Below are 15,278 nucleotides of genomic sequence, written 5' to 3' on the forward strand. Positions count from 1 at the left end.
ACCAGGCAGTCCTCTGCTGTATATATGTTGAGGGAGGACCTCATATCAGTTGCTGTATGCTGCTTGGTTGGTGGCTCAGTGTCTGAGAGGTCTCAGAGGTCCAGGTTAGTTGAGACTGCTGGTCTTCCCATGGGGTCACCCTTCTCCTCAGCTTCTTCTGGCTTTTCCCAATTCAACTACAGGGGTCTCCAGCTTCTGTCCATTGATTGGGTGTAAGTATCTACATTTGACTCTTTCAGTGAGAAGAGTTGCCCCTAACACTTGAGAGACTTGAGGTCTCAGGAGTGGGGAGATCTGGTGGAGATAGGGTGTGTGTGTGTGTGGGAACATCTTCTTGGAGACAGGGGTGGGATTGGAGGGGAGGAGGAGTGGGATGGAGAGCAGTCAGAGGGCAGACTGGGCAGGGAATGGTGACTGCACTGTGAAAAAAAAGATTTACTACTACTAATAATAATAAATAAAAATTAAAAATATAAAAAAGAAATTTAGAATCAAACATTTTGGGTGACTAGGAGCACAACTTTCCTTCCCAAGTAGTCCTATCTTAAGAAAAGTTTTGCTTTGATGGCAGGAGGCAAAGTGAGGGTGCAGGATGACAACAGGGTACCAGCTGCATCATCTGAGAATGTCCTCCTGTGGACCTCTGCTGACCCGAGAGACCTCTGCTCTCCAGTGCTTGGAATGAATGATATGAAGCTTTGACACATAGGATGTGATCTTGGCTGGCTTACCCTACCTAGTCACGTGCTGCACTCTGACACATCACCTCAAGAGCTGTGACAGCAATGAAAAGAACCAGTCAGTCTGGATGATGAGATGTGTGGCCACAACTATCACCTGTAAAGTCAGCCCACCTGAATAGCGTGTGTGAATCAGGCCCCAAGTCACATTCAGAGTCTATTATTTAAGAGCTTCCAGTCCTGCTCGTATGCAGCTGTCCAGAGCCTGCTAAGTCTAGCTGGACTACAGGTTGGCAGTGGCACATAGTGTGCAATCGCTCAATTATTTTCCTAGATATTTTTTCTAATGCTTGACCACTCTTATAGCAAGAAACTGCTCCACCAAACCAAACTAGACAGATAACTGAAGGCTGTCAGGAGGAAGGTCTTGGGTGTTGAGATTGGATCCAGAGCTACCTTATTCTAGTTCCTTGTTTTTCCTTTGGATTTTAGGAGAGTTGCTTACCAAGAGCATGGAAGGTCTTTTTCTGAGGAGAAAAAGAAACCATGACCCACAGTTTTATTTCAGTTGCTCATATGAAGAGTTTATAAAGAATGTATAAAAATTCTAAATGAGGCATTCAGTAGGTGTAGTACTTAGTAGGTGTACTATACAGGTGGGTGTACTTGTCAGTGTGTGTACTACACACAGGCTGGCATGTCCATTTTTATTCATAATTTTATTTATTTCTATTTTAAGATATGTCTTCTTCACGTTTTCTCCATTAATTAATTCACTTATTCACTTTCCACCCAGATCTCAGTCCCTTTCTAATACCAAAACTCTTGCTTTATACTGCTATGGCCAACTGATCTGATTATGGTTCCAAATCCACCTTCACACAGGAGGGAGTAGATGTGAAGACTTGAAAACCCACCTTCCTCCCAAGACACTGTAATAAAAGACCAACAGACTGGACAGAAAAACTTCATCATAATCTGTGGGGAACTCCACAGTGGCTTTTAGTAATTCAGAAATCACCGGGCAATGTCATTAAGCATTTCCTGGCTCTAAAAAATATACATTTTAAATTAACATATATTTGCAGCACATAATAGCCTGTTTTATTATCACACACACATACATATATAGTCACAAATATGGAAATACAAGCATATTTGTTGTTTATGTGTGTGTATGTGGTAGAAGAGTGGCCACTTTGTATGGATAACCAGTCCGGGGACTTATTCCTAGGACGGGTTGCTCATTTTTTCTCTCCCAGCTACCATTAATTGCCTGTAGCCTGTCTAGAGCTTGGACCCCATGAGATCCCCCTTCACTTAGCATGTCTATCAATATTTCTATTGTTCAAATCTTTGTTTTTTTTCTTCTTCCAAGAATTACTATTTCTATGACTTCCAGCTTAATTTCAGAGACAAACTTATTGGCAATCACAGAACTGCTGTCTGAATTCTCTCTCCCTATATTTAAGGGATTGTCTGCTTCACACTTTTAAGTTTTTACTCTGTTAATAATCAGAGTGGCAGAAGCTTCATTATACGCGATGGTCTGGACTGCTGCTATTCTCATGGATGGCTTTCTAGCCTGAGCACATGAGTATGCTTCCTTCTTCCTCAGGACAACTGCTGGTGTGCACAGTTTCTTTCTTCTTACTTTGAAGCACTGAGGATCAAACCTGGGGTCTGACCTGCACACTGAGGCACACCTCCAGCCCCACAGTTCCTGGATGTTTTAAAGACAAGCCCTGCTGGGAGGGTTTCTCTTGATATCAGAAAGAGTCTGATACCAGGCAACTTTCACTTCCAAGGGAGCACTGAAATCCGCATCTCTGGGAGCATCTATCTACTTCTAGGAACAGTTAAAGTAGTGACAGTGGGAAGTGGCCCTTTCTGCATTCATATCTTAAGTCCTTGTTAGCAGAAGACAGACCAGTACCTGTGTCCTAAAGGGAGAGAATACATGCAAAAACTTCTTTCCTAGTTTTTCTCCCTTGAGAGAATCAATAAAGTGCTATTGTCAAATATGTAAATCCTTACTATTTTACTATTTTTACCCAGTTTTCAGATACTGTAACCATTGTAGCATATATTGCTGTATACATTAGACTAAATCTGTGGTCTTCTTTCATTTCCATATTACTGTTTATTTGTGCTAAAAAATATCCTAGGAATGTTTCTTCTGGGACCATGCTGCTCTGTCATTGATCAGAACTGGCTTTCTGGAGAATTCTGCAGGGCCTCTGTGATCTTGCTGTGTGCCCCATGCCAGGAGCTTAGCTGTCCTCAGTGGGGACACAGCTTCTCATTTCCTCGGCCTTCTGTTCACTGCCTGAGCATCAGATAGAGGACAATGTTGCTCCACTGGGAAAGTGGGTCAGCCAGACGGTCCAGGAGGAGACACGTGGAGGCCCAGAAATAGTGCTCTGGAGATAGACTACCCAAGTTTAGACACAGGCGAGAAAGGGAAGGAGTTGAGCCCAAGAAAGCAAATTTAAGCTTTGGCCTGAAATGGACCAGTGTTGGGGACTCAGCAAAGTCTTAGGCACATTGATGATGATTGACAGCTATCATTAATGAAAAGATCTAGTTTAAAGAGAGCAGAGAACCAAACCCTTTCATGAGCTCAACACTTCCCTAGAGCCTTGGCAGAGCACCTGCCACAGGTGTATTCCTGGACTGCAAGACTGAGCTCCGTGCAAGAGGTGAAGACTCACACAGCGCATGCAAATTCTCTGTCAGGGGTCGAAGCATTTGGGGGAAACAAAAGCAAAAGTTGCCAGAAATTTCTGCCCTTTTCAGTTCATGATCTGTTTTATTTATTTATTTGTTTTAAATTTGTCTACCACCTGGCACTAAAACTTAGGGCATGTCTGATATTTTTATCCAGCTCACGGTCATCTCTGTGCCAGCATCAGACCTCATCCTACCCAAGAAGTTTAGCATCTCCCTGGGTCCCAAGTGCATATTTCCCAGTATTCTGTTCTGCATAGGCTACAGTTTAAGCGTTCCTTCTTGATAAGTGGTTATGTTGCTTCTAGATCTTATTACTAGAGCTGGTGTCGTTGATACTCTTGCACTCATCAAAGGAATGTATGAGTTTCTTTTGTCTACAAGTCAAAAATAGAAGTGACCAGCAATAGAGAAGGTGGATTCTTGATGCTGTAAGATAATGCTAAACTAGTTTCCAAAATAACCACACTAATGCTGTGTTCTACTGGCAATACTAAGGAGACATTTGGCATAGGCATCTTTTCTATCCTTCACACCGCTAGTGCTGGCAACGTGGCAATATTCAGCTTTCAGATTCTTATCTATCACACAGATTTAACTTGTACCTCACTGTGTTTTTAACTTGTATTTCTACTTAGTAACAAAGATTACTTGCTTATTGCTTATTGGTCACACATGCTTCTGCTTAAAGTTTGTTAGTATGTTCTGTTGATTTTTTCAATTGATATACGAATATCTTATATAGATATGTAGTAATAGTTATTTTTAAAATATATGAAAAAACTTTCAATTAGGACTCTATTTCTAGATAGAATTGCAGAAATTGTTTCCAATATTAATATTTTCCCTGTACTAAGGCAACCTTATTTGTCTCTAATATACATTGGGCATTGAAGGGCAACATTCATTGCCAGAAAATTACAGTCCTGATTTGCAATTCTCAACTATACTGTTTTCTGCAAACCATCATGGCACCTCCAGAAAAATGCCCATAATGCCTTGCTGAGCCCTAATTGGCCCTGCTTCTCCTTTACTTTAGTAGCATCCCAGAATTTTATTAGTCCTGTCTAAGTCCTCCAGTGCTTTCCCACAAGTCAATACAGCACCAGATCTTTGCAACCTCTTTCTATCCCTCATTACCTGGTCTACATTCACATGGTCACTTTGCTGTTCCTAGACAGATTAAGCGTCATCCTTTCTATGGTTTGGATAGTCAATGTCTTTTTCCATGAAATTTATCCTTCTGGGCTTACTAAGGCATTTCTCTTCCACATCTGGGTCTTCTGGTAGTTTTTATTTAACATTCTGAGTTGTGGCTGTTTTCTAGGTAAGTAGCTTATACCTTCTGATGCTCTCTTCTGTGTATGAAGTCCCCTGATTGATTCTCCACCCTTTAATGACATTTGTTAGCAGCCTTGTTGATTGTAGCTCTTCCTGCAAATGTGAAGTGAAATCTCACTGTAGTTTTTATTTTCCTCTCCCTGGTGGCTAATGAGGCAGAGAATCTTTTCATGTACAGAGTCATTCACTGACATATCACATAAGGAAAAGTGTTCGAGAGTTGATAATGTTGAAATGTTTTAAGAGAGAGAAAGCATGGGTTTACAGATGTTTTCTCAGTAGATAGAATTAGCTACCAACAATACAAACAGGTCAGCTTTGTTAGTATGACCTGTTTAGATCTGGAGACTCTTAGGAAGTAATGGAGAAGTGGTAGGATAGAAAAATTCTGATAAAAAGTATTATTAGCTAAGGGAGACTGGGATTGGGAAATACTATTTTGATGTTTTAGAATATTTTCTGCTGCTATAATTGAACTGTGATGATGGGAAAAAGCTATCAGAAATAAAGGTTTATCCAATGAGTAGTTGTGAAGACTGGGAATTCAAGATCAGTCCAGCTTTCTGGTAGAAATCTACAGTCCTAAGGTGCTTCAGGATATTACATGAAGACACAGAGTGAGGATGTTAGCCCGAGTCTCTCCTTGTTTTCCTATACAGACATCAATCATAAGAAGGCTTCTACCCCATGACTCCATCTGATCCTAATGACATCCCAAAGGTACATTCTGCAAACAGCATTGAATGTGAGAACAAAAGGTACTTGTCTTTCCATGTTCCCAATAGAAAGTCCTCCAGACTTATTCATGCTGCCTCTTAAATGCTCTTCATGGCTGAGAGCTTGTACTTGTCATTGTATGAATATGACACACATATATCATGTAGACCGTTCTTAACCATGATTATTAAATATGAAATATTCCTTCACAGGCTCAGATACAGAGAAGGGCCTTTGTAGTCATATGATGGATTTTGATTAGATCCTAGGTGTTCTGTTTCAATCAATGAATTAATCCCTTGATGAAGTCATAAAATGTGGTGGTATTTTTGGAACATGGGATCCAATAAAAATTGGGACCTAGTTGGAAAATATTAGGCACCTGGGATCATGAAGGATGTAACTTGTCTCCTTTCTTTTGGTATCTACCTCTACTTGAGGTCAATAATGTCTCCCACATGCTTCTAGTACAGTGATGATACTACAGGCCCAGGGACATGGAGTCCAATGACTACAACTGAAGCCTCTCAAGCAATGGGTCAAGAGGAATCTTTTTAAAAAGCATTATTTATATAATGTACTTTGTACCAACACATCAACTTTCCTGTGTTTAAGACAGAAAGCCAAAGCCCCACCTGATCATGCTCATGTTCAAGGTGATATGCTGATGGAGGCAACACTGAGCTCTGATTGCAGATACATTCGGAAGAGCTGCCTCCCTAAGCAGCTGAAGCAGAAAAAAATGTAGCAAAGAAACAATAATCCACTTCTTCCATCTCTCACTGCTCACAAATTCCTCCCACCATCCACAAGCTCCTCCCACCTTTTACAAATCTATTACTTGTTTTGTAAATGTTTTGGAGCCTTTTTATTTCCTGATGAGAAAAGGAGTCAGTCATGGCTTGGATATCTATCTATCTATCTATCTATCTATCTATCTATCTATCTATCTGATCTTTTCCTTTACTTTTGAGTGTCAAGTCAGTATCATGGATCATGCTGGTAAAACTGATAAATGCTTTGCCTGAGTGTGTTCAGGATTTTCCTACCCAAATACCATGCCCTGGTGACTCCTTCTTCTGTGTGGGAAGGTCTTTTGGGCCATGATGATTACAGACCTGTTAGAGGCAGGTGTAAAGTGTAAGAGGAACCAGTACCTATAGGCTGGAGTGACTCTGCAGTTCGCTCTACTTAGTACTGTTTCTTTCTTTATCCCTTGTTTTAAAAACCACACTTTATGGGAATGTGAAAGAATCCCGAGTCCTTTTTTTTATTAGATATTTTCTTCATTTACATTTCAAATGCTATCCTGAAAGTTCCCTATACCCCCCACCCCAGCCTGCTCCCCTACCCACCCACTCCCACTTCTTGGCCCTGGCGTTCCCCTGTACTGGGGCATATAAAGTTTGCAAGACCTAGAGGCCTCTCTTCCCAATGATGGACAAGAATCCCAAGTCTTGCCCTTCACAGTGAAAAGCAGAGGAGACAACATGGGAAAAGGTGGTAGGAGGAAGCTGACTGGAGGCAGAGATGGAAGGGCAAGCTGGAGGCAGTGAGAACAAACTGTGAAAATCATAAGCATCCACAGTACGCTTCCTAAATTGAAAATAGACAAACGAGATCCCCCCATCCCCCCGCTTAGATTTCCAGCATCTTTATATCCCGGTAACATTGACTCCTGGCTCTTTGTATGTGAAAATGGACAGAACACTGTATATACACCTAATAGTGATTTTTCTCTATTAACTTGACCACAATAAGAAATGCCTAAGGGGTCCGTTAAGCACACTAGTAGGCTTCTCTGAGGGTGTTTCCAGGGGACAGTAGATCATTAGGAGTGTGGCCTATTGGATAGTATAAGTGCTTTGTAATATGTGATTTTTGAGAGGAGGGTAAAAGGCTGGGGATAAGACCTGATTATAGAAAGTGGCTATATCATGGCAGGGGCTTCATGCCCTGACTCTCTTCTGTATGCCCATCTCTGTTTCTTAGCTGCTGCAACAAGAACTGATCTATTACACCATGTCTCCCCTATTGTGACAGACTGACCTTTCTGAAATCATAAGCCAAAATAGAGCCTTCCTCCTTTAAGTTGTTTATAAAGCATGTTTGTTGGAGTGGAGAGAAAGAACACAAACATAGAGTTTATAGTGGTGATAAGCGTGGTGCACAACAGTGACTCCCAAAATGTGGGCCTTGGACCAGCAGTACCAGAATAACTTAGAAGTACTTGAAGTACCGGCTCTCAGGCTCTACTCCAGGCCCACCAAACCAGCTATCTGGGAAGTGTGGTTTTAAAAGCATTTCAGGTGAGCCCTGCACTTACTGTCAATTGAGAACCACTGGTCTCATGATAAAAAGCCTGATATTGGAGCCAGATAGCTATATTACTTTGGACGATTCATTTTGCTGTTGTTATTGTTTCCTGCTTGTAATGTTGTTATGTTACAACAGCCCCTGAATTCATATTCTTGTAAGGAAGATTAAATGGGCTAAATTATGTAAAATCCTTAGGACAGTACTTGGCTACTGTGAGCACCCCATGACTATAATAAGATAATGGTATTTTGGGTTGGTTTCATTTTAGTCTCAGTTCGGCCCAAGGCTTTGTGTTTCCCAGATCTTTCTTCCAGTATCTTAGGATGATTTTTCATGGCTCCAGGCAGTATTCCTCAGCATGAACTCAATGGAGCATTTGCATTAGAAACACTTACATTATTAAAATGCAGGTTCTCAAGTCCTGCCAGACTCACAAGATCAGAGTTCTCTAGTGAAATTCCAAAACCACTAGTCTTAGATCACAAAGGCTGAAATCCTCATTTTTCAAATGAGCAAATGACACCAAGCATAGGATGTACACTTAGGGAAGCCGAGGCTCTCAGCAAGCCCAGGCAGAGGCGGCCGGTTTGCAGTTTGTGTTATATTGAGAAACTGCTGTGTCTCTGTAGCCTTATGTGCTTTATCTGAAAAATTTATTAGGGTAATGCTACTTTATTTACTAAGATTCAGCATTATTTAATTAAAAGTAACATCTACCTTGTAAATAGAGGGATGTTACGAACCATGACTTCCTGGAAAATATATTTAGCCATGCGGTTTGTCACTCAGTTGCAACTGTTCAGCTGTAGAAATGTATCTGCTACTTCACTCCTACCTTACAGAAAACTCTCCCAGAGAGTTTGAGTAAATTGTGAAGGTCACATGATTAGATAAAGAAAAGATCAGTCAGAACTGGGTCTCCCAACTGTTGCTCCAAGGTCTTCATCATTACATCTGACTTTCTAATCCTTGCTTTTAATAATGGCTTAAGATAGGGTTCAAGCATTTAAAAACCTGCTGTGATGGTTTGTATATGCTCAGCCCAGGGAGTGGCACTATTTGAAGGTGTGGTCTATGTTGGAGTAGGTGTGTCACTGATGGTGTGGGCTTTAAGACCTTTGTCCTAACTGCCTAGAAGTCAATCTTTCACTTGCAGACTTCAGATGAAGATGTAGAACTCTCAGCTCCTCCTGTACCATGCCTGCCTGGATGCTGCCATGCTCCCACCTTGATGATAATGAACTGAACCTCTGAACCTGTAAGCCAGACCCAATTAAATGTTGCCCTTATAAGAGCTGCCTTGGTCATGGTGTCTGGTCACAGCAGTAAAACCCTAACTAAGGCACACACCCATCTGTCTTGCTCCTATAAAAGCCGTTTTAGTTTGTTTTAACCTTCCTTCAATCCTTTTATCAAAAGATACACTAAGTTTACACCTTTCTTTTATTTTTAATTATTTTTATTCCTCTGTGTATGTGTGTGCACATGTGTGTGTGCGCTCAGGCATGTCACATGTGTACAAGCGCTTGTGAATATCAGAAGAGGACATTGTATCCTCTGGAGCTGGAGTTAGATGTGGTTGTGGGCCACCTGACATGGGAGCTGGTAACCACATTCTGGTCCTCTGGAATGGTAGCAAGTGCTCTTAGCTTCTGAACTGTGCTTCTAGGCCTTTCTTTCTAAAAATAGTGGTGAATCATGAACAGACAATGACTAACTTGTAATTCCATAATATATTGCTGTCTTGTCACTGAAAACTTGTTCTTAAACAATTAGATTGGACTTTCAGGCTGTGGTGAAAAAGACTCAGGCCTTTTCACACTGTGCCTCCAAGTCTAGTATCCATTGTTCAAAAAGTCAAACTCTCATACAGTTTTAATGTGTGTTTAAACAACTTAATTAATTTTGAGGTGAGTGCAGAGATAGTTACATCTACAAATTCCACTGATGGCCGACTAGGCCATCTTCTGCTTCATATGCAACTAGAGACACAGTTCTGGGGGGTACTGGTTAGTTCATATTGTTGATCCTCCTATAGTGTTGCAGACCCCTTTAGCTCCTTGGATATTTTCTCTAGCTCCTCCATTGGGGGCCCTGTGATCCATCCAATAGCTGACTGTGAGCATTCATTTCTGTATTTGCCAGGCACTGGCATAGCCTCACAAGAGATAACTATATCAGGGTATTGTCAGTAAAATCCTGCTGGCATATGAAATAGTGTCTGCATTTGGTGGCTGATTATGGGCTGGATCCCCAGGTGGGGCAGTTTCTGAATGGTCCTTTCTTCCAGGTCAGCTCTGAACTTTGTCTCTGTAACTCCTTCCATGGGTATTTTGTTCCCCATTCTAGGAATTAACTAAATATCCACACTTTGGTCTTCCTTCTTCTTGAGTTTCATGTGTTTTGCAAATTGTATCTTGTGTATTCTAAGTTTCTGGGTTAATATCCACTTATCAGTGAGTGCATCTCATGTGCATTCTTTGTGATTGGGTTACCTCACTCAGGATGATATCCTCCAGATCCATCCATTTGCCTAAGAATTTCATAAATTCATTGTTTTTAATTGCTGACTAGTACTCCATTGTGTAAATGTACCACATTTTCTGTATCCATTCCTCTGTTGAGGGACATCTGGGTTCTTTCCACCTTCTGGCTAATATAAATAAGGCTGATATGAACATAGTGGAGCATGTGTCCTTATTACAAGTTGGAACATCTTCTGGATATATGCTCAGGAGAGGTATTGCTGGATCCTCCGGTAGTACTATGTCCAATTTTCTGAGGAACTGCTAGACTGATTTCCAGAATGGTTGTACAAGCTTGCAATCCCACCAACAGTGGAGGTATGGGACTAATATCCAATATATATAAAGAACTTAAGAAGATGGACTCCAGGAAATCAAATAACCCTATTAAAAATGTGGTAAAGAGCTAAATAAAGAATTCTCAAATGGCTGAGAAGCACCTGAAAAAATGTTCAACATCCTTAATCATCAGGGAAATGCAAATCAAAACAACCCTGAGATTCCACCTCCCACCAGTCAGAATGGCTAAGATCAAAAATTTAGGTGACAGCAGATGCTGGTGAGGATGTGGAGAAAGAGGAACACTCCCCACTTTTGGTCAAGGTAAGATTTTTCTCCTCTTACACTTCATTTACTACTATCTAGTTACTCTCTTTTCTCTTTCGCTGTCATCTCCTCCTGCTCTTTATTTCTGTTTATCTCTTTATACAAGAAGCTACCTGTCTCCATCCTTCCTGCTCTTTATCACTTACAGTGTGTGTTTCTTCATGGTATGGAACTGTCTTGTTTATTTGCGTCTTTGCACCCACTTGAACATAACAGCCAGGAGGGCAGATGTTGCACCTGTTTTAATTCAGTACCAAACTTGATAGTTAGTCGAGGTTCACTAAATGTTTACTGAACTAAAGTAATTTTGCAAGTTTTGTGAGTTGTTAGTGGTTTTGTCTTCTACTTTGAGTGATTTCTAATGAGAGCTTTGGGGGAATTATTTCTTCCACTGGTGGACCCTGAAACGTAGGATTGTTCTTCTATTTAGTCACCTTGACTATTGGGCGATTGACTGGACGAGTCTTAGAGCTTGTGGATCTGGATAGTCTTACCTTGATGGGTCCTAGATGTTTCTACAATGTTCTGAACCACAATACTGTTTTCTAGATCTGTGCTTCATGGTAGTTTCTAGTGACAGGAGACTTATTGAGGCTAGTGTGAGATACCAGGTTCTATGAATATAAAATACACACGATACTGAAAGACTTAGTGAGACTGTTTTATTGATTGTTAGTTATTTTATATTGTGTACTTATTAAAATGATAAAATGATGTCAATATATCAAACAAAATCAAATATACTGTTGACAATAATTTTGCATCTTCTCTTAAGCTTTTTTTTTTTTCTGTGCTATAATAAAATCTTGAGCCTTGGGCATGTGAGGCAAAGACTGAACTATATCCCCAGCCTCTGGGTTTTGAGATAAAGATTTTCTCTATAACCCATCCTGGCCTGAAGCATGTGATACTCCTGCTTGTTGTCTCAGATGCTAAGATTATTTATAGACATGCACCTCTGTACCAACCTATATTATTATTGTTATATTCAATATTATGATATTTATAAATTTCTTTTAGAGTAATTTATTTTATGAGAATAAGTGTTTTATTTTCATTTATGTATGTGCATCTTGTGCATTTCTGGTACTGGCAAAGGCCAGAAGAGGATCCCAGATACCCTAAATGTATTTTTTTTTCTTTCTTTCTTTCTTTTTTAGATATTTTCTTCATTTACATTTCAAATGCTATCCCGAAAGTCCCCTATACCCTCCCCCAACCCTGCTCCCCTACCCACCCACTCCCACTTCTTGGCCCTGATGTTCCCCTGTACTGGGGCATGTAAACTTTGCAAGGGGCCTCTCTTCTCAACAATGGCTGACTAAATTTTGGGGTGGGCCAACTCAGAGGCCTAGATCTGGGGCTGCATGGTAGCTGAGCTGATCAGTGTGCCAGCTCTTCTTCATCTGCACCACTAGGGGAGCTCTCCAGCACTGCTCTGCCTAGGTCACCTAATTCCACCAGTGGCAGGTGGCAGGGTCAGCTTTCCTGCTTTCATGCCCTTGGGGCTGGCTCACCCACACCCATGCCTCCAGAGCCAGATCCACTGTGTTGCCCAGTCAAGGTGTGGGGTCGGGTCTCCCAAGTGCTGCAGCCTATTAGGGGCTGGGACAGCCCTCCCACTCTCACACCCTCAGGAGGGCTGGTCTACCTGTATCTTCACCATCAAGGGCAGCTCCACTTTGTTGCCCAGGCAAGGGGCAGGGCTTACTCTCCTGAGTGCTGCAGCCAATAAAGGAGGAGGGCTAGCTCTTCTGCTCTTATGACTTCAGGGCCAGCTCTCCTGATTACTATAGGTGGCAAAGGGATATGGGGAAGGGCATCAACCCCACATTCATGCCACTTCATGCCAGATGAGTAACTGGGCCAGCTCTCTCATGTTCTCTCTCTTGAGGTGGCCTCACCTTTGCCCCTCTACTGGGGCTAGCCTACTGTGCTGGGCAGGTGAGGTGCAAGGTCCCTTCTCCCTAGTGCGACAGCCATTGAGGGGCAGGGCCAGGTCACCTGCTTTCCTGACTGCCTCAGGTAATGAGGGGTGAGGGGCAAGAGGGCATCTCCCCTCATCCCCAGGTAACATCACAGCAGAGGTAGAGGGGCCAACTCTCTCTTGATGGCTCACCCAGTCCCCCTTAGCCAGGGCCAGAACTGCTGTGCTGTCTGATACTGGGTCTTTTGAAAAAGTACCCAGTACTCTTAACTGCAGAACCATCTCTTCAGCACAACCTATATTTCGTTAAAACAGTGCTAGAGCCAATGCTCAGGTCCTTTGATTATCCTGGGACACTAAATTAATTGTATGAAGGAGCAACTAATGACAAATACCTTCCTTTTAAATTAGATACAGAAGAAATTTTAAGAATTTATTTTTTATTTTTATTTATTTATTTTTTATTTTATTTATTTATTTTTTTACTGTAACAGGAACCGGTGCCTGTAGGCTGGAGTGGCTCTGCAGTTCGCTCTACTGAGTACTGTTTCTTTCTTTATTCCTTGTTTTAAAAGAGCACACTTTATGGGAATGTGAGAGAATCCTGAGTTTTTGTTTTGTTTTGTTTTGCTTTCTGTTTTTTTGGATTTCTTTTTTTTTTAAATTAGGTATTTTCTTCATTTACATTTCCAATGCTACCCCAAAAGTCCCCCAACCCCCCCTCCCCCCTCCCCCCCCACCACTCCCACTTCTTGGTCCTGGCGTTCCCCTGTAGGGCATATAAAGTTTGCAAGATCAATGGGCCTCTCTTTCCACTGATGGCTGACTAGGTCATCTTCTGATACATATGCAGCTAGAGACACAAGCTCTGGGGGTACTGGTTAGTTCATATTGTTGTTCCCCCTTTAGCTCCTTGGGTACTTTCTCTAGCTCCTCCATTGGGGGCCCTGTGATGCATCCAATAGCTGACTGTGAGCATCCACTTCTGTGTTTGCTAGGCCCCGGCATAGCCTCGCAAGAGACAGTTATATCAGGGTCTTTTCAGCAAAATCTTGCTAGTGTATGCAATGGTGTCAGCGTTTGGAGGCTGATTATGGGATGGATCCCCGGTAGGGATCCATCCAATAGATGACTGTAAGCATCCACTTCTGTATTTGTGAGTCACTGGCATAGCCTCATTCGAGACAGCTATATAAGGGTCCTTTCAGCAAAATCTTGCTGGCATATGAAATAGTGTCTGCATTTGGTGCCTGATTATGGGATGGATCCCTGGGTGGGGCAGTCTCTGGATGGTCCTTCCTTCGTCTTATCTCCAAACTTTGTCTCTGTAACTCCTAACACGAGTATTTTGTTCCCTATTCAAAGGAGGACTGAAGTATTCGAGTGTTGGTCTTCGTTCTTGATTTTCTTGTGTTTTGCAAATTGAATCTTGGGTACCCTAAGTTTCTGGGCTATTATCCACTTATTACTGCATACATATCAAGTGACTTCTTTTGTGGTTGGGTTACCTCACTAAGGATGATATCCTCTAGATACATCTGTTTGCCTAAGAATTTCATAAATTCATTGTTTTTAATAGCTGAGTAGTACTCCATTGTGTAAATGTACCACATTTTCTGTATCCATTTCTCTGTTGAGGGACATCTGTATTCTTTCCAGCTTCTGGCTATTATAAATAAGGCTATGAACATAGTGGAGCATGTGTCCTTATTACCAGTTGGAACATCTTCTGGGTATATGCCTAGGAAAGGTATTGCTGGATCTTCCGGTAGTACTATATCCAGTTTTCTGAGGAACCTCCAGACTGATTTCCAGAGTGGTTGTACAAACTTGCAATCTTACCAGCAATGGAGGAGTGTTCCTCTTTCTCCACATCCTCACCAGCATCTACTGTCACCTGAATTTTTGTTCTTAGCCATTCTGACTGGTGTGAGGTGGAATGCCAGGGTTGTTTTGATTTGCATTTCCCTGATGAGTAAGAATGTTGAACATTTTTTTCAGGTGCTTCTCAACCCTTCGGTATTCCTCAGTTGAGAATTATTTGTTTAGCTCTGTACCCCATTTTTTAATGGGGTTATTTGATTTTCTGGAGTTCACCTTCTTGAGTTCTTTATATATGTTGTATATTAGTCCCCTATCAGATTTAGGATTGGTAAAAATCCTTCCACAATCTGTTGGTGGCCTTTTTGTCTTATTGACAGTGTCTTTTGCCTTAGAGAAGCTTTGCAATTTCATGAGGTCCCATTTGTCGATTCTTGATCTTACAGCACAAGTCATTGCTGTTCTGTTTAGGAATTTCTCCCATGTGCCCATATCTTCATGGCTTTTCCCCACTTTCCCCTCTATAAGTTTCAGTGTCTCTGGTTTTATGTGGAGTTCCTTGATCCACTTAGATTTGACCTTAGTACAAGGAGATAGGAATGGATCAATTCG

The sequence above is a fragment of the Mus caroli genome, chromosome 2 (genome assembly GCF_900094665.2).
Source record: "Mus caroli chromosome 2, CAROLI_EIJ_v1.1, whole genome shotgun sequence".
NCBI lineage: Eukaryota > Metazoa > Chordata > Mammalia > Rodentia > Muridae > Mus > Mus caroli.